We start from the raw sequence: 21,296 nt of genomic DNA, 5'->3' as shown, positions 1-21,296 counted from the left end.
AATGAATGTGACTGACGTGGCTTTATGGATTACGATTAAGCTGTACAAAAGCAAGAAATTCTCTACTTTAGAGAAATTAAAATATAAAGTAGTGTGACCAACCCTGCAAGTGACCTATTGAATGATCATCTAGAATTGCGTAATAACATCATAATTTCCGGTCCATGTAGTAGTGATGTTGTTAAACCACTGACTCTTATTCCTGAGTGTAGCAGAGCCACACCTGTGAAATCAGTATTAACGTATTGTCCTCCCCAATACAACCAGAACGTAAATTAAGCTTCTTATGTATGCTACCGTTTTCTACACTACTAGTTGTATTACGACCATAGTGATACGAAAGTGTACAGATGTGTTTGTACGGTACCTATATAATACGTCACTGTGCGTGGTTAAGTACATGATACGGGGACCCTGTATAGCTCTGCCCCTTCACCCCTGCCTCCTCTCCATTCCCAGCCATCCCCCTCCTACTATTCCAATAAACGGAAGCCAATTTCATTGGTTTTACCTACTGTGCTACGAACACTAATAGGTTTTAATCTCAGATGCACGTTGTTTAACTAATGACGTTGCTTAACCCTTAGAGCAATGTAGATCCGGCCAGTACTAATATATTAGCCCTATAATACAGGCACAATAAATCTTATTCATTTTTACTAATTTCATAACAATTTTAGTAGATTTCTCTTCTTTCGTTATTTGTCATATGAATGTACTGTTATGTTGTTTTAAGAATTTATGTAGAACCTATTATGTATGCTTCATATCTTTATGTGATGTACTTATTAAGGCTACAGTAATAGGGAGTTGAGAGGACATTTATATAGTACTGTAGTATATGGCTATTCAATTTCGCCCCTTCTAACCTTCCCCTTCGCTTCCTCTCCAGTCTCCCTTCTTTCTCCGCCGTCTGCAACCTCCTTTGCTAAAAAGCACTGTCATGTTTTGGGAATGTATGTGGAATGTTACTGAGTATTCTCTGTGCTCGAGTTCGTGTTGAATTTTTTGAATTTCTGTTACCTCGCTGTTTCGTATATTGCGGCATTCATCTGCCTTCTATAACATTAGTTATCAGTTTAATGTTACTTACGTTTTACATTTTGGCACCTATGTGATTATTTTGGGATATATTAAGAGAATTATATTTACACTTTGCGAACGATGTATTGGAATGATGTGATCTTATGTTAAGCTCTAAGCCAAATAAATTTTCCCGTTTCCTTTTCTGGTAATTTCTTTGGTAATCTACAGATCATGTGGTTCACATTTTAACATTTGTGAGATGGTTTTGTTAATTTTTTAGGTTAAGATGATGTATGGACGCTATTTATGCATCCCACAGCACTGTAATTTTCATCATATACAACGAAGATTATACTAAACTTTGCCTGATGTGCAAAATGTGAGCCTTGTTAAGAGGACAAAACGTTCTCGGTTTATTTGGCGCGTCAAATAGAACAAATTCGAATAACGTCCAAATCTTTTGAGGAATGCCTCCATCATCGTCGTCAGGTGCCTAAATATGACTATATCACTATGAGAAAACTGGAGAGGCTCACCCCCCTTTTTTTTACCCAGAAAACCGCTTCTGTCTGCCTGGATTACCTCATGGTGACAAACACCGTGCGTACTGAGCTGGCACCCTCTAGGTCCATATGTTTTATTTCCACTCAATAACTAGCATTGCATGAAAGCTACCCTTCGCATCAGGCGGTAAACTTCGAGAAGTCTTCTACTGTGTTCTTTCCTTGACAACTGCACACTTCCACGCGCTGCTAAGAGCATAGCCGGTGTTTCTACAGCGGGTGTTTTGCCATAATCTGCTTTCAGCTGCTGCCCTGATCAGAGTTCCAATAGTGGGACGCTGGTGGTGGTGTGCTGGGAGGCAGATTTCTCTGAAATCCTTGTGCGTCACTGGTGGCGGATTGCTGAAAAAGTGCTTCACTGACTTCCTTCCGTCTATAGCCCAGCTTGGATCCTAATGAGCGTTGGCAGTAGCTGCCTGGTGGAGGCGTTCTATTGTATATTCATGTTCGTTAAAGGCTGTCACTAAACTCGTTGCCTCGGTACGTCACTGAGCTTGTGTATTTATAGTGTTCCGAATATATTTGCTGCCTGGTGCAAGAAACACATTCAAGCGATAGACGCAATTCTGCATCGGCAAATGCTGTGTGGGTCTTGCCTCACACTGACCTAACACAAGGAGGCGATTAAGAGGTCTGGTGTATCGATAGTCACTTGCTTTCAAGGACGTTAAATGGATCATCAGGTCTACAAGCTCCTCTGCACCGTAGTGTTCCATCTCCACTACGATACCATATATACCACTGAAGTTTTCGAAACACCAACGTTAATCAGTTGTGTGTTTGGTATCGAGTCATGGTGGAAGGCAGCTGATCACAATAAACAGGAAATATGAGATCGAGTCCAAGTTAGGCAGACAATTAAGCATCAATAGGGAAGATCTGAACCCTCTTATGCACTTTTCTCCTGAAGCGTTCTTGCTAAAGCGCTACCAAGATTGGAAGAGCAGTAGTGCCATTTACAAGGATCTCTCACGAACTTCAAAGCACCAGCTGAGTGAACTCGTTAGGGAAGAACCTAATTGTCTTTTCATCCAAGGTGAGTAAATTCTGTTACTCACATATCGAACCTCAGGCTTACAACTGTGTAAAGATAAACATACGTTCGTTACAGGAGGCTTTATAAGGTACATTTGTACAATCTGAAAGTTACTACTGTAATTTCGAAACTAATTCAAGCAGGGCAATGGGCAATGTTTGCGCAGTTCTGTTGGGGCATGTTTAAGTTCTATCCTCCATGATACCCCATTCACGATAATTTTACGGCAGCAGCAGTTGAAAACGCAATCTGAAAAAAATGAAGGCATAGGATAATAAACGGTAGAAACTCATAAAAAAAGTTATTTTAACCTAAGGAATATCAAGCAGACTTTTTTAATACATTTTCCGACAGGTTTCATGCTGCTAGCCACGAATTCCTCTCCAGTGCCAACCTTTTCATCTCAGAGTAGTACTAATAATCTACATTGTCAGTCATTTGTTGGATGTATTCCAGGCTCTCATTTCCTTTATAGTTACCCTCCACAGCTCCCTCTAGCACCGTAGAAATCATAGCATACATTCTACCATCTTGTCTCTTCTTCTTGACAGAGTTTTCTATACACTATGTGATCAAAAGTATCCGGACACCAACAAAAACATACGTTTTTCGTATCAGGTGCATTGTACTGCCACCGACAGCCAGGTACTCCATATCAGCGATCTCAGTGTCATTAGACATCGTGAGAGAGCAGAATGGGGCACTCCGCGGAACTCACTGAGTTCGAGCGTGGATGTCACTTGTGTCATACATGTGTACGAGGGATTTCCACGCTCATAAACATCCCTTGGTCCACTGTTTCCGATGTGATAGTGAAATGGAAACGTGAAGGGAAACTTACAGTACAAAAGTGTTCAGGCCGACCTCTTCTTTTGACTGCCACAGACCGTCGACAGTTGAAAAGGGTCGTAATGTGAAAACGGCTGACATCTACGTGGAATTCCAAGCTGCTTCACGATCCACAGCAAGGACTATAAGAGGTAGGCTGGAGGTGAGAAAACTTGGATTTCATGGTCGAGCGGTTGCTGATAAGCTAAATATCACACTGGTTAATGCCAAGTCGCCTCGCTTGGTGTAAGGAGCTGAAACATTGGACGATTGAACAGTGTAAAAACGTTGTTTGGTGAGACGAATCACCGTACACAACGTGGCGATCCGATGAAAGGCTGTGGGTATGGCGAATGCCCGGTGAACTTCATCTGCCAGCGTGTGTAGTGCCAACAGTAAAATTCGGAGGTGGTGGTGTTATGGAGTGGTCGCGTTTTTCATAGAGAGGGCTTGCATGCCTTGTTGTTTTGAATGGCAGTATCACATAACAGGCGTACATTGACGTTTTAAGCGCCTCCTTGCTTCCCCCTGTTGAAGAGCCATCGGGGGATGACGACTGCGTCTTTCAACACGATGGAACACCTGTTCATAATGCACGGCCTATGGCGGAGTGGCAGCACGACAACACCATCCTTGTAATGGACAGGCCTGCACAGAGTGCTGACCTGAATCTTACAGGACACCTCTGGGATGTTTTGGAACGCCGACTTCGTGCCAGGCGTCACCGACCGACATCGATACCTCTCTTTAGTGCAGCACTTGGTGAATGATGGGCTGCCATTTCCCAAGAAACCTTCCAGCACCTGATTGAACGTACACTATCTGATCAAAACTATCCGGACTCCTGGCTGAAAATGACTTACAAGTTCGTGGCGCCCTCCATCGGTAATGCTCGAATTCAATATGGTTCTCACCCATCCTCACCCTTGAAGACTGCACCCTCGAGGGCATGCGTTCAATAAGGTGGTGGAAGTTTCTTTGGGAATGGCAGTCACACCATAACACCACTGCTCCCGAATTGTACTGTTAGCGCTACACACGTTGGCAGATGACATTCACTAGGCATTCGCCTTACCCACACCCTGCCATGGGATCGCCACATTGGGTACCGTGATTCGTCACTCCACACAACGTTTTAGCACTGTTGAGTAGTCCAATGTTTACTGCCCTTACATCAATCTAGGAGTCGTTTGGCATTTACAGTCGCGATGTGTGACTTACGAGGAGCCGCTCGACCAGGAAATCGAAGTTTTCTTATCTCCCGCCCACTTTCACAGTAGCTGCAGTAGATCCTGATGCTGTCTTTCATTCCTGGGTGATTGTCTGGATAGATGTCTGGCTATTACACATTACGACCCTCTTCAACTGTCGGTGGTCTCCGTCAGTCAACAGACGAGGCCATCCTGCACGGTTTTGTGCTGTAAGTGTTCCCTTTACGTTTACACTTCACTATCACATCGGAAACAATGGATCTAGGGACGTTGAGGAGTGTCGAAGTCTCGCGTATGGATGTATGACAAGTCCGTGAGTTCCTCGGAGCACCCCATTCTGTTCCCTCATGATGTCTATTGACTACTGAGGTTGCTGATAAGGAACACCTGGCGGTAGGCGGCGGCACAATGCACCTAATATGAAAAACGTATGTTTTTGGGGGTGTCCGGATACTTTTGATCACATTGTGTATGTCTGCGAGAGAGGGATCTGTCGTCAAGGCTAATGGAGGGCCAACACGATACTGAATTCCAGCATTACCGATGGAGTGCGCCACGAAGTTGTAAGTCATTTTCAGCTAGGTGTCCGGGTACCTTTGATCACATAGTTTACGTGGAAGAGATATTTTTCCTTCTTTTAGCACACAAGACGTTGTTCAGAGTTTGAGTAGGATTCTGACACTACTCTAATAACTGTAGATGGCTGAAATGATCTTCGTTGCATACGTTATGTGCTTTGTATTTCTTTTTACGTGTTTGGTAAATTACGAATCCACACTGTCGCAAACATAGCAAGAGCACATAACCACGAGAATTATCGAACTATCAGTTAGGCACTTCACTCACACAAGATGCTGACAAGAATAATATACAGGAAATTGTAAAACAATTGACGTTTTGATGAATAACTATTAATTTGGCTTTAGGAGAGGTAAAGGCAACAGCGAGTTAATCATGACGTTGCACTTCATAAGGAAGGCAACACATAGCAACAAGTACACTATCGAAGAATTTGTTGAGCTACACCACAAAGTATAGTGGTACACATAAAATAATTTTTAGAACAATATGTGCAGCCTTTATTGATGCACGAGTAATATAAACAAGGACAAATATGATGAGGAAACCATCTACGCCTCTATTTTTTGAACGTGTATGTCGTTTACGAAATGAAAGTATTAAAAGAAAGTTTTCAAAACTAGGATTGAAATTTGAAATATATAGAAGGTATTGAAAGGAAGTTTTCAAAAATAGCATTAAAATTCAGATTGAGAGGATATCGACGATACGACTCCTTGTTGAATGTTATCCTCTAAGAAACAGTGTAATGAAGTGTCTAATGACCACTGAATATTGACTGACAATAATCGAAAGAAGATGGTATTTATGATTAGGAGAAATGAGATTAGAATTAAAGTTAGTATCAAAAATTGGGACAGAGTAGTAGACCACTTGAAAGAATTCTGCTACCTTCAAAACAAAGTAACGCATGCGGACAAAGCTATGAGTCCATAAGAGGTAGACAAACACGAGCAATTCGAGTGTTCCTCGCCGAAAGTACTCGTCTAGTATCAAGTACAGGAGTCATTCGAGGGAGAAATTTTTGATCCAGTACAGTGTTTGATCCAGTCAGTGTTATCCACAAATTAGTTTCCTTTCCGAATTTTTGGAGATCATCCTTATTTCTTACCTTGTCAGCCACTTTCACTTTCAGTAAACTTCTGTAACTTCACGTGCCAGACATTTCATTTCGATTCTCATCTTATGCGGATTTCTCACTGTTCATTATTCACTTCCATACACTGGGGCACAGTGTTGTATGGAACTGAATCATGAACAGTGAGAAACCCGCATAAGATGAGAATCGAAATGAAGTGTCTGCGACGTGAAGTTACAGAAGTTTACTGAAAGTGAAATTGGCTGACAAGGTAAGAAATGAGGATGATCTCTACAAAATTGGAAAGGAAACTAATTTGTGAATAACACTGACTAGAAGCAAGGCCAGGATTAGGAAATTTAATGCGACATCAAGGAATGACATACACTCCACTAGACGGAATTACAAGCAGCCAAAACTTCAGTGGGAACAGATATTGGAATATATCCAACGCTCAGTTTTGAGCATTGAGTGTAGGTAGTATTCTGAGCTGAAAAAATTTAAGGAGGAGGACAGTCGTTACGGGTTATCGCATATGTTAGACAGCAACGCATTACTGATATCCGACAAGTTTCATACCAATACAGCAGGAATACAGTGACCAGCGCTACGCGACAGGTTCGCAAACTGACTGTTATGGTTACTTGGGTGTGATTCACGTTTTTAAACTTACCCGCGGTCGTAAACAAGACACAGCATCCATCTTCCACTGTTTGTTCTGATAAGTTTCAAACAATTCTTTACGAGCGAGTAGGAAGATTTTTGTAAGTGTGCTATTCGGTAGACATTATCTTGACGCAATGATAGAGTCTCCGTTCACAAAATGATAATAAGCTGTGTAACAGCAGAACTCATCTTCACATCATAAAAAAGGCGAGTGTCTGATTTGATTAGAGTCGCAAATAGAAGTCGAGTCTGTTAAACAGTTAAATTCAGAAGACATGTTTTCTCCTTCTGTCACCTCGTCATGAAAGACTGTAACTGAGTTGCCTGACATGTTGGCGGCAGTTCTATACTCCAAGGACAGTGATGGATTAGCAGGCCTTCTGATGGGAAAGTTAGCCGAAGAAAACTTTCTCCAGCACTTTCCTCGCGATATGAAAAAAACGAAAGGATATCACAGTAGATTCCCAATGGACAATCGCACATGGTTGCAACCGAGTTTTTGCTGATGGAAAGGCAATAAGGTCTACAAACACAAGCGCATCCACTCCCGTTGCTGAATTCCGGCTTTATAAAATTTGCAGTTTCAAATTATTCCGCCTAGTGGATTTAACAGCTGTTTAAAGTGCATGAGTGTTCTTATGGACACTTCTAAAACCTTTGTAAGAGGTGACCGCAATATTTTAAACCATTTTAATTACCATATTCTAGGCGTATTCTAAGACTCGGCACCTGTCAGAGTTTCTTACACCTGTTTCGACGATACAGAAAGTACGATGCAAATCTTATCACATGTTCCTCAAAGCAATTTCAAAGCAATGTACGTCACTTAAGAAATGTGCGAGATTAAATGGCTGCAAGGAGACGAACTTATAGTTCAAATGGCTCTGAGCACTATGGGACTTAACTGCTGTGGTCATTAGTCCCCTAGAACTTAGAACTACTTAAACCTAACATAAGGACTGCACACACATCCATGTCCGAGGCAGGATTCGAACCTGCGACCGTAGCAGTCGCACGGTTCCGGACTGCGCGCCTAGAACCGCGAGACCACCGCGGCCGGCTGAACTTATAGTCAACCGAACACTAAATAAGCTTTTCTGACATTCCAGGTGACCGTACAACAAGGGTAAGCAAACTGGAGAATTCCATATTGCTTCTATCGTCTGCTATGACTGTTACCATAAATGTTATCAATAAACATTAAAATATTAAAGATCTACGAGTAAGAAATGTCACGGTATTCAACTCATCCAAGAGTGATGCGTCAGATGTGACGTTACTAAGGTCCCCCACAGATGCATCGGAGAAGTAGATAGCCTTAATAAATAGGGAGTCGCCGCTACACAGAGCTAACTGCCTAAATTCAGATGGAGTCACAGAAACAATATCATGTACGCGCAATAATATTACTGTATAAATGTTATTACTGGTGATAGGAGTATTCACTGGCTTTTTCACTGGTAATGCTTCATTACAAAATGCGCCACCAGTACTTACTTTCTTTATTTATTATCATGTATGTCCCGGCGAGATTTGGACCATCGGGCTCTCTCTTGCAGATAACCAGGCATTCAACATTTTTACTTTATATTCATTACAACACATGTTGAAAAACGTCTTACATTCAATAAGGGACATCACAGGATATAAGCGGTGGTCCATTGATCGTGACCGAGCCAAATATCTCTCGAAATAAGCGTCAGACGAAAAATCTACAAAGAACGAAACTTGACTAGCTTGAAGGGCGAAACCAGATGGCGCTATGGTTGGACCGCTAGATGGCGCTGCCATAGGTCAAACGTACATCAACTGCGTTTTTTTAAATAGGAACTCCCATTTTTATTACATATTCATGTAGTACGTAAATAAATATGAATGTTTTAGTTGGACCACTTTTTTCGCTTTGTGATAGATGGCGCTGTAATAGTCACAAACAACCGTCTCACAATTTTAGACGAACAGTTGGTAACAGGTAGGTTTTTTAAATTAAAATACAGAAGGTAGGTACGTTTGAACATATTATTTCGGTTTTTCCAATGTGACATATGTACCTTTGTAAAGTTATCATTTCTGAGAACGCATGCTGTTACAGCGTGATTACCTGCAAATAACGCATTAATTCAATAAATGCTCAAAATGATGTCCGTCATCCTCAATGCATTTGGGAATACGTGTAACGACATTCCTCTCAACAGCGAGTAGTTCACCTTCCGTAATGTTCGCACATGCATTGACAATGCGCCCAAGCATGTTATCCTTCAACTTTCCCCAACAGAAAGAAATCCGGGGACGTCAGATCCGGTGAACGTGCGGGCCATGGTGTGGTACTTCGTTGACATATCCGTATGCTATTCATAAACGCTTCAACCGCATGCGAGCTATGTGCCGGACATCTATTATGTTGGAAGTACATCACCATTCTGTCATGCAGTGAAACATCTTGTGGTAAAATCGGTAGAACATTACGTAGGAAATCAGCATACATTGCACCATTTAGAATGACATCGATAAAATGGGGGCCAATTATCCTTCCTCCCATAATGCCGCACCATACATTAACCCGCCAAGGTCGCTGATGTTCCACTTGTCGCAGGCATCGTGGATTTTCCGTTGCCCAATAGTGCATATTATGCCGGTTTACGTTACCGCTGTTGGTGAATGACGCTTCGTCGATAAATAGAACGCTTGCAAAAAATCTCTCATCGTCCCGTAATTTCTCTTGTGCCCAGTAGCAGAACTGTAGACGACGTTCAAAGTCGTCGCCATGCAATTCCTGGCGCACAGAAATATGGTACGGGTGCAATCGATGTTGATGTAGCATTCTCAATACCGACGTTTCTGAGATTCCCGATTCTCGCGCAATTTGTCTGCTACTGATGTGCGGATTAGCCGCAACAGCAGCTTCAACACCTACTTGGGCATCATCATTTGTTGCAGTTCGTAGTTGACGTTTCACATGTGTCGCTTCCTGTTTCCTTAAATAACGTGACTATCAGTCGAACGGTCCGGACACTTGGATGATGTCGTCCAGGATACCGAGCAGCATACGTAGCACACACCCGTTGGGAATTTTGATCACAATAGCCATACATCATCAACACAATATCGACCTTTTCCGCAATTGGTAAACGGTCCATTTTAACAGGGGTAATGCATCACGAAGCAAATACCGTCCGCGCTGGCGGAATGTTACGTGATACCACGTACTTGTACGTTTGCGACTATTACAGCGCCATCTCTCACAAAGCGAAAAACGTGGCCCAAGTAAAACATTCATATTTTTACATACTACACGAATATGTAATAAAAATTTAAAAAAACGCAGTTGATATCCGTTTGACCTATGGCAGCGCCATCTAGCGGGCCACACATAGCGCCATCTGGTTTCCCTCTTCAAGCCATACGAGTTTCGTTCTTTGCAGTTTTTTCGTTTGGCCCTTATTTTGTGAGATATTTGGCCCGGTCACTATCAATGGCCCCCCCATGAACCATAGACCTTGCCGTTGGTGGGGAGGCTTGCATGCCTCAGCGATACAGATAGCCGTACCCTAGGTGCAACCACAATGGAGGGGTATCTGTTGAGAGGCTGAGAGGCCAGACAAACGTGTGGTTCTTCTAGAGGGGCAGCAGGCTTTTGAGTAGTTGCAGGGGGGGGGGGGGGGCTACAGTCTGGATGATTGATTGACTCATCTGGCCGTGTAACACTAATCAAAATGGCCTTGCTATATATATATATATATATATATATATATATATATATATATATATATATATATAATTGCGTTTTTGCAATGTGTAACTATAGTCACACCAAACAAGTGCTACTCGTCACGTCTTTCATGCGAGGCTCAGTGTAAACAGAAAGCGTCGCTTTGTTTCCCTTTACGAACAAAATTATTTTTAAAATGTAATTTTACGTGCCTATTATATAGAGCAGTCCCATATCAAGTCTAGTGCGAAAGTAGTGTCATCCATATATATTAACAGCGACAGAGCTAGCCTAGTGCAATATACGTGTTAACGACATCGACAGCGACAGAGGTAGCCTAGTGCAATATACGTGCTATCGACATGTATCAACTGCAACAGCGACTGAGCAGCGTTGCTGCATGGCAGCAGCCGTCAGCGCAGGCCAGAGCGACGCTGTCACTGCTGGAATAACTGGTTGTTCTTACTGTTTTGCTGTCGTTGTTAATACATGTCGCTAAAACAAATATTGCACAAGACTAATTTGGAACTGCTCTGTCCAACGGGCACGTAAAATCATGGTTTAAAAATCTGTTTGTTTGTAAAGCGAAACGAACCGACACTTCCCATCGGCACTGGGCGTCGCATGAAAGACTTGATGAGCACTATTAGTTGGGCTGACTGCAGTTACAGATTGCTAAAACGGAACTGCAAATATCTAGCTATACACCATTCAAATGCACTTGATGATTCCAAGGAGACAGAGACACCATGTATTTACATACAGGATAGTCACAATAAGTCTGAAAAGCTTGTAAGTGTTTTACATTGTACTTAGTGCTACGAAATAACTGTTATGAAAAAAATGATACGTTGCGATATTTCTGAGACCAGGCCGTTGCGAACGAAGATTCAAGTGGCCGCGACACTGTGTCACAAGACGTGATTTTCGTCTGGTTTCCTTAAACCGAACAAAAGAACAATAGAGGTATTGGACATGGGACGGTGAAAAGTGTCGAGCGAGAGCCAAACGCGGCGCAGTCACGTTCGCTGTCATCTACGCTTGGATTACAACTGACACTAATTGTGTCTGGTGGGCAGCTTCAGTTTGGGACGCAACGGCCTGACTAACTCCAATTTCAATTAACTCTGAAACAATGATTTCTCAGCACAATCTATTCTGCAACACCATTACAGGGCTATCATACTATTTCTGACCATCGTGGAAACTGAAAAAATGAATTAAGATTTGTGCCATGGTCGGAACTTGGACCTGGGTCTCCTTGCTTACTTTTTTTACGTCTTAACCACTTTTTTCCGTTTTTTGCTCTACTTTTTTTGCGAGGCTCGAACGTCGGGACCAATGACGTTCTGGTTACTAATCGAACAATTTTTTTCGTTTTTATGATGTGAGTGCATTAACAAAAGTATGTATTAGTTCCAATCTTCTGTTAAGCAATTTATTAAAGGAAATGTCTTCTTGATATTTTTGCTCATCAAAGTAGTAACAGCTAAACTAAATGAGAAAGGAGTTATAGTAACACGAAACGGGAAACCAAACTGCCTTCTGCATTTTTCAAAGTCTGCAAAATTCGATTAGAACTAAAGTCTCTGGGAGCAACTAGGTTTCATACTGAAACCTCCCCTTATAAAAATTTATGAATTACTGTGCTGATAAACATCTTACGTTATTTGAGTTTAAAACAGCTTAACAGAACTGAACGTACTCAGACATTTCTCTCTTTACCTATTCTGATCATCACTAAACTGCCACACAATGTTTTTTGCGCAGCGCAATCTGACTTTTAATAACCCCTACAAAAGAATGGCCCTGACTAACAATAACCTATACCTTTCATGAATCACTTACCTCACAAAAATCTTCGTTACTCAAACTACTGCAATACAGCGAGCGCCACTGCTGCCAGCTAAATAAAAGATACTAACTACTGAAGGCACTAACTAGTGATAGGCATAGTTAGCAAATAAAAGATTTTAGTAGAGAATAAACAATGTATTTACCTTAATAATATTCAATATATATATATATATATATATATATATATATATATATATATATGTATATAATCAGTTCATGATATCCAGTATTACAAATTTACTCTTTCTGATGGACACACGTCCAGATCGTCTGCTCTCAAAATTCTGCCATCTCTCTCCCTACATCCACCACTGCTGGCGGCTCACCTCCAACGGCGCAACGCTACGCACTGTTCACATCCAGCTGCCCAACACTACAGTAGCAAATATTCCAACAATGCAAACCAGCCACAGACTGCACACACACAGTCAGTATTTTCATACAGAGCGCTACGTGGCGTTACCAACATAAAAACCTAAACAGCCCAATTACAATACGTACAAAGGAGTTTCACCATCGACTATCCGATTTGCTTGACTTTAATTAGTTAACTGTTGATTATGATGCTCAGCATATTTCCAGAGGACCTCCTGTAGTCATGACGTTGTCTGATTTTAAAGCGTTTATTTTCGATGTATGAGTAATAATCTATGAAAGTATCACGCTTGTTCTGCGTGATAAACAATGCTGTGAGGCCTATGACCTACGTTTCAGCATTGTTTTTGGCTCTGTGGTTGAATTCCCAAAAATGTCTACCGACGATCTATGACCAAAAGATGTTGCAACTTCTTCTACATGTCCACACGTGAGCCTATGTATTAGTGTGTCTGCATTCCCGCATACATCACAGAGAGGCGTCGGGTGAAGGCCTATCTTATGTAGCTTCTCATTCGTTGTTACTTTATCATTTACTGTCAGATACCATTCGGATACGACTTGTGACATGTCGCTATGCAGACATGTCGCTATGCAGATTTCGCCAAACTGTACTCCATTGCGTGTGCGGATGTTTCTCTTCGATACGGTTTCTGTGGTTTGTTGTGAGAATGTCATAAAGTTTTCTGTTGGTCAGACTTCCAGTGTCGCCGATGTTGTGTCGAATGTACCTCATTCCCATATAGTACAGTCGTACATGCCGGTAACATAGCAGAATACCCGTGATATCAACTGCCTGATGTGGTTTGTGATGATACTGGTCCTCCTGGTACGAACTTACTTCCTGATGCCATTTAGAAGCAGGGTTACACATTTCTCTTGAGCACCTTAATGAGCTAAAGGCCACCTTTGGACGTGGGTAAAGTTAATGTATCAAATCAAACTTTGAAAATGTGCCCTCTAAAAAGAAACCAGCCTAGCGCTTGCTGTATAGGCATACTCTTTGTACATGGTCCGATATAGGAACAACTGCCGCCAAATAATTCATCCTGCTTGTTATGGCGATGTCTGTGGTCTTGACTTCCTGTACTGAGTTCAAATCACGGTCGGAATCGAGTATCAAAGCAGCACGTAATTTGTTAAATATTTGTGGCTAGTTCTTCTTCAGGAATATTTCTGGAACGGCCTCAAAGGTAACACAGAGAGTTTTGTGACAATCCTTTTCTGGGCACCAGGCAACTTTGGATATGCCCCTGATACCGCGTCCTGTTCGCAAGGCTGTGGTTTTAGTTCTACACTCCTGGAAATGGGAAAAAGAACACATTGACACCGGTGTGTCAGACCCACCATACTTGCTCCGGACACTGCGAGAGGGCTGTACAAGCAATGATCACACGCACGGCACAGCGGACACACCAGGAACCGCGGTGTTGGCCGTCGAATGGCGCTAGCTGCGCAGCATTTGTGCACCGCCGCCGTCAGTGTCGGCCAGTTTGCCGTGGCATATGGAGCTGCATCGCAGTCTTTAACACTGGTAGCATGCCGCGACAGCGTGGACGTGAACCGTATGTGCAGTTGACGGACTTTGAGCGAGGGCGTATAGTGGGCATGCGGGAGGCCGGGTGGACGTACTGCCGAATTGCTAAACACGTGGGGCGTGAGGTCTCCACAGTACATCGATGTTGTCGCCAGTGGTCGGCGGAAGGTGCACGTGCCCGTCAACCTGGGACCGGAGCGCAGCGACGCACGGATGCACGCCAAGACCGTAGGATCCTACGCAGTGCCGTAGGGGACCGCACCGCCACTTAACAGCAAATTAGGGACACTGTTGCTCCTGGGGTATCGGCGAGGACCATTCGCAACCGTCTCCATGAAGCTGGGCTACGGTCCCGCACACCGTTAGGCCGTCTTCCGCTCACGCCCCAACATCGTGCAGCCCGCCTCCAGTGGTGTCGCGACAGGCGTGAATGGAGGGACGAATGGAGACGTGTCGTCTTCAGCGATGAGAGTCGCTTCTGCCTTGGTGCCAATGATGGTCGTATGCGTGTTTGGCGCCGTGCAGGTGAGCGCCACAATCAGGACTGCATACGACCGAGGTACACAGGGCCAACACCCGACATCATGGTGTGGGGAGCGATCTCCTACACTGGCCGTACACCTCTGGTGATCGTCGAGGGGACACTGAATAGTGCACGGTACATCCAAACCGTCATCGAACCCATCGTTCTACCATTCCTAGACCGGCAAGGGAACTTGCTGTTCCAACAGGACAATGCACGTCCGCATGTATCCCGTGCCACCCAACGTGCTCTAGAAGGTGTAAGTCAACTACCCTGGCCAGCAAGATCTCCGGATCTGTCCCCCATTGAGCATGTTTGGGACTGGATGAAGCGTCGTCTCAGGCGGTCTGCACGTCCAGCACGAACGCTGCTCCAACTGAGGCGCCAGGTGGAAATGGCATGGCAAGCCGTTCCACAGGACTACATCCAGCATCTCTACGATCGTCTCCATGGGAGAATAGCAGCCTGCATTGCTGCGAAAGGTGGATATACACTGTACTAGTGCCGACATTGTGCATGCTCTGTTGCCTGTGTCTATGTGCCTGTGGTTCTGCCAGTATGATCATGTGATGTATCTGACCCCAGGAATGTGTCAATAAAGTTTCCCCTTCCTGGGACAATGAATTCACGGTGTTCTTATTTCAATTTCCAGGAGTGTATTTAATAGTGCTCCTGAAGGAAATGTCACTGCCTTTAAAAGAGTTTCTGCAGACATAAATTATTATGATGACGGCACAGCTATGCAAATGTCGTCATCATACGCCGTGCGTGGGATACTAAAAAAATCAATGGTAAGCCCGATCCCACTGTGCACAATGTTGTTCAGTAGCGGCTCCAGTGCAATGGCGCATAACAATCGAACTGGACAATCTAGTCGGATGGACTGCCAAGTGGCAAGTTCTTATGTAAAATGTGCATTATTGAGAATCCGGGAAGAGACGTTTGTAGTGGGTTTGCGAATTAACTCCATGATATGAGATCCCAAACCTAGTTTGCCTTACTTCTAAAGAGGGAGTCATGATGTACACGATCGTACTCGTTCTAAAAATCTAAAATGATCACGGCACTATGTCCTTTGTTTTCAGTATGTGAACCCATGGTGTTCTTCAACTAGAAGGCAGCTGACATTGCACTCCGGCCTTGCACTGCGTTGTATTGGTACGTGTCTAAAACCTTGTGCATAACGATTTGCATCCGTGGTTCAATCGATGGGGTAATAACTTTGAAATTGGCAGTCAATAGTTTGATGGGTCACATGTTTTCCACCTTCCTGCTACTACCTTTTTTTGGTAAGGACAAGATGATACCTTCCTTGAGTGCGTTGGGTATGACTTCCAGAAGCCATATTTCGTTCTCGATCACGAGGAGTGTCAGGCCTGTAAGGTTGCAGTAGCGCTGATAAAAGTCAGCGCTGAGTCCGTCGGGTCCTGGTGATATCCCTTTCATTGCACTGTGGACCACTAGCTTGATTTTGGCCTCTGTGAAAACAGATTCCACATCTGCATTATCCTCCTGTAACAAGCGGCAGCTCAAAGTCAAAACGGAACTGTTGCAAGACTGTTCATCAACTAGTTGTTTCTTGTTAAGTTGACAATAGTAGTCGCAGACGACGGAGATGATATCATATTGCTTCGTGCCGGCATTCTTGTCATCATCTACGGCTGCTTCATTCAACATGGGCTTACATAGTTTTGTCGTTCTCAGAATGTGGTACAGAGAGGCCCGTCCTTCGGAGGCAACGATTTTTGGGTGGGCTCGCACGATGATTGCTTCCATTCGTTTGCGTTGAAACGCCAAAAATTTTCCTGTCGAACGTAGCTCGTGATGGTGAGGCGTAATTTCCTCATGACACACTGAATCCACCACCCTAGAGCAGCGCTTATGTAACGACCGCGATGGCGCTGGAGTTGTTGCCACATAGGTTCACCTGCTCATCAAGTTGCGTATCCTGCAGAAAACTGACATTCAATTTCCAGTTGCCTTTGCCTCGGTAAATTTTGCTGGCGCTATAGGTTAAGGTAACACTGATATGCGCAATGGTTTGAGATGGAGCTATGTCACAATTCACAGTGTGTCGCCGTAGTGCACCGGACACGCAGTCCCTACCCAGACGACTGGCAGAGAGACTGCTTATGAAGGTGTACGCTGCTCGCTCACCGTGCAATTTTTCCTACATATTGTGGTGTCACCGCCAGACTCCACACTTGCTAGGTGATAGCCTTTAAATCGGCCGCGGTCCGGTAGTATACGTCGGACCCGCGTGTCGCCACTATCAATGATTGCAGACCGAGCGCCGCCTCACGGCAGGTCTAGAGAGACTTCCTAGCACTCGCCCCAGTTGTACAGCTGACTTTGCTAGCGATGTTTTACTGACTTCTACGCTCTCATTTGCCGAGACGATAGTTAGCATAGCCTTCAGCTACGTTATTTGCTACTATTGATATTGTGAATCATGTACCATAAAGAGCGACGTTCGTCATTAATGGATTAAAGTTAAGTATTCTACCAGCTACGTCCGTTTTTCTCACTTCTAATTCCCTTGTCATGTTCCAGACCTCGTGAGCTAAAACGAGTGCATATCGGCCTCCTTTAACCATACGGTTGGCTCTCCTGCCGACCAAAACACATATTGTGAAGATGCATGCCATGAATAAAGCTTTATAGTTCTGCACATCTGTTCGTGTGAGGAATTTGGTCCCTGTCGTTAAGCACACAACTGAAGTCACCGCCGAGGATAAGATGTGCAAGATAAGCGTTGAGAAGCTTGGGAATCTCATTTTTATAAAAATTTGGAAATATCTATTATGGCTGCTATCTGAAGGGGCGTACACATTTACAATCTGCACACCATCCCCTCGAAGAGAAATGCCACGACCACTAGGCAGCCGCTGCAAGTCCTTAAAGGGCATACCATAGCGCAAAGTTCCCACACCAGCGCAAGTTCCCACACCATGTTGCGTATTTATCTTATCAGTAAGTACATAACCCGGCATTTCTAAGACTGTAACTACCTCTTTGAGCAAGGCAATGTCATCGGTAGTGCATAGATCGAATTCTATTGACATTAACTGTAGTAACGCTAAAGTTTTGTCTATGGCACATGGTAGTACATAGAGTGATTAGATGTGAGTGCTGGGATCATCCTTCTCAACGGTTTCTCACGAATTCGTTTGGTAATGTCTGGAGTATGAAGCGAAAAGTCAAAACCGTAGTGTGTGGAAGAAGAGTAGAGAGTTGTTTCGCTCTAGACATACTACAGGGCAGCTACTGCAGCGTCTCCTCGTGTCTGGCCGAGGCCCACGAGAAAGACAGGGCGCGGTGCGTACGTCACGAAGGTAGGCTTAAGCTCGCTCGCTCGCTCGCTCAGTTTGGCAGACAAACTACGTTTCTACATCTGTTAACTCGTAGCCGCGTACGTACAAACGAGAATTGCATCCTCTTCTAGAATCCGCTATTATGGAGTCTTACTGTTACTAGTCCTACAATGATAGAAAGTACACAAGCTACTAATAATTTATTACGCCTGTAGTGGGGTAAAATAAAATTAAAATCATGTCAAAATGATTTTCAGTAGCATAAGGCATCACGTCTTGTATGAAATGAGGACTGTTAAGCAGAAGAGACTAAACACTACAAACAAGCCGTTATTCCATTTATGTCGACAACTGATTTTAAGTTTTGTTGTACGAGTAGTAATCAGTAAGACTTGATAATACCAGATTCCAGTCGAATATGCAATTCTCGTTATTATGTACGCGCTCAGCCGCGAGTGAACAGATCTAGAAACGCATTTTGTCTGCTGAGCTGAGCTAACGAGCGCTCTGCAGTTCCCGCGCCGCCCTGCCCTCTGCCGCCGGCATGGTCTGTCCACGTTGCCGCGACCGCCTGGCCACAGCGCGGGGCTGCTGCTGACGTCAGCGAGTTCCTGCGGGAGCGCTGCCGCTGTTCTGCTCGCTTTTCCTATTACGCGGTACCGCTCCCTGTTCCCTCCCAGCGCCCAGCAGTGCCTTCACGCCTTCTGGTTTGTTCGCGAATGCGTTGTTATCCTTCGGTTTTCTCGCATCGCACTGAGCAAGAAGACGGAGGCTCAGCTTCGCTTCCACCTTCTGACATGGGTGTGTTTCTCAAATTATCCGGCCTTTCCTCTTTGCCACTGCCCCCTTCGCCTTTCCTTCCGCGCACTTTGTTCGTTCTATAGGATTCTCTTCGGCTAAGGGTGGTTCAGGCAAGCAGATCAGCACCTGCTTCTGCATCTCATTCGGAATGTTCCGAGGGGTGACCGGCGCGTCTTTGGTAACCTGCGGCAAATGTCCCAGCGTGGATTACGGGTCTGAACTGATGTCCATCCTTCCTTGATTGTCTTTGGCACTGCTTTCCCCCTGATCTGGCATTTCCGCTTCGTAAACCACTTCCGGCTGCGAGGGTTTTGTTACAGTCCCCGCGACTATCTCACTCGATAATGGAACACGTTCGTCAGTACCGCCTACAAGACGTTCACGTGGATGCTGAAATGGACGTCGACGCGTGCAGTTCATCCATAGATGTTCCGTTGAATGGCAGATCGAACAGGTAGGAGCTTGCCCAATGTAGGTTACTTGCGCGCGACAGCCGCCAGTGGCACCATAAGAAGGTATAGGTCTTTTTAAATCTACACGTGCACTTATGACGGCACTGTTAATTTGGTAACGATACACACTCAACCATTTCTCGTTGTTGATCCGACCATATAACACCGTACAGTGACAGAGCATGTGCAGTGAGGTCATTAGGGCACTCAGGCGGCACATTAAAACCCTGACGTTGTCGCTCCGCATCCCGAAGTCACGATCTTGACACTACTAACGCTGCCATCAGTACGTCGGAATTGTCTCACACCAGCATGTTCCTCAACAAATTTCCAGTAAGTGCCACTCGAAATAAATCTGACAAACACTTCAGCACCGCTCGGCGATGTAAACAGTGGCCGGCGCCACCGCGCATTTCCGCGCGTTATGCATTGACTGTCCGCGACTGAAACTTGGCAAGAATTCCAATCATTACACCACCGCAACACTATAACTAACATTGCTAAACGTATTTCCCAAGTACACTCGTGGAAATTGAAATAAGAACACCGTGAATTCATTGTCCCAGGAAGGGGAGACTTTATTGACACATTCCTGGGGTCAGATACATCACATGATCACACTGGCAGAACCACAGGCACATAGACACAGGCAACAGAGCATGCACAATGTCGGCACTAGTACAGTGTATATCCACCTTTCGCAGCAATGCAGGCTGCTATTCTCCCATGGAGACGATCGTAGAGATGCTGGATGTAGTCCTGTGGAACGGCTTGCCATGCCATTTCCACCTGGCGCCTCAGTTGGAGCAGCGTTCGTGCTGGACGTGCAGACCGCGTGAGACGACGCTTCATCCAGTCCCAAACATGCTCAATGGGGGACAGATCCGGAGATCTTGCTGGCCAGGGTAGTTGACTTACACCTTCTAGAGCACGTTGGGCGGCACGGGATACATGCGGACGTGCATTGTCCTGTTGGAACAGCAAGTTCCCTTGCCGGTCTAGGAATGGTAGAACGATGGGTTCGATGACGGTTTGGATGTACCGTGCACTATTCAGTGTCCCCTCGACGATCACCAGAGGTGTACGGCCAGTGTAGGAGATCGCTCCCCACACCATGATGTCGGGTGTTGGCCCTGTGTACCTCGGTCGTATGCAGTCCTGATTGTGGCGCTCACCTGCACGGCGCCAAACACGCATACGACCATCATTGGCACCAAGGCAGAAGCGACTCTCATCGCTGAAGACGACACGTCTCCATTCGTCCCTCCATTCACGCCTGTCGCGACACCACTGGAGGCGGGCTGCACGATGTTGGGGCGTGAGCGGAAGACGGCCTAACGGTGTGCGGGACCGTAGCCCAGCTTCACGGAGACGGTTGCGAATGGTCCTCGCCGATACCCCAGGAGCAACAGTGTCCCTAATTTGCTGTTAAGTGGCGGTGCGGTCCCCTACGGCACTGCGTAGGATCCTACGGTCTTGGCGTGCATCCGTGCGTCGCTGCGGTCCGGTCCCAGGTCGACGGGCACGTGCACCTTCCGCCGACCACTGGCGACAACATCGATGTACTGTGGAGACCTCACGCCCCATGTGTTGAGCAATTCGGCAGTACGTCCACCCGGCCTCTCGCATGCCCACTATACGCCCTCGCTCAAAGTCCGTCTGCACATACGGTTCACGTCCACGCTGTCGCGGCATGCTACCAGTGTCAAAGACTGCGATGGAGTTCCGTATGCCACGGCAA

This window comes from Schistocerca gregaria, chromosome 1, assembly GCF_023897955.1.
Source record: "Schistocerca gregaria isolate iqSchGreg1 chromosome 1, iqSchGreg1.2, whole genome shotgun sequence".
Classification (NCBI taxonomy): Eukaryota; Metazoa; Arthropoda; class Insecta; order Orthoptera; family Acrididae; genus Schistocerca; species Schistocerca gregaria.
Note: the sequence above shows the minus strand (reverse complement) of the source record.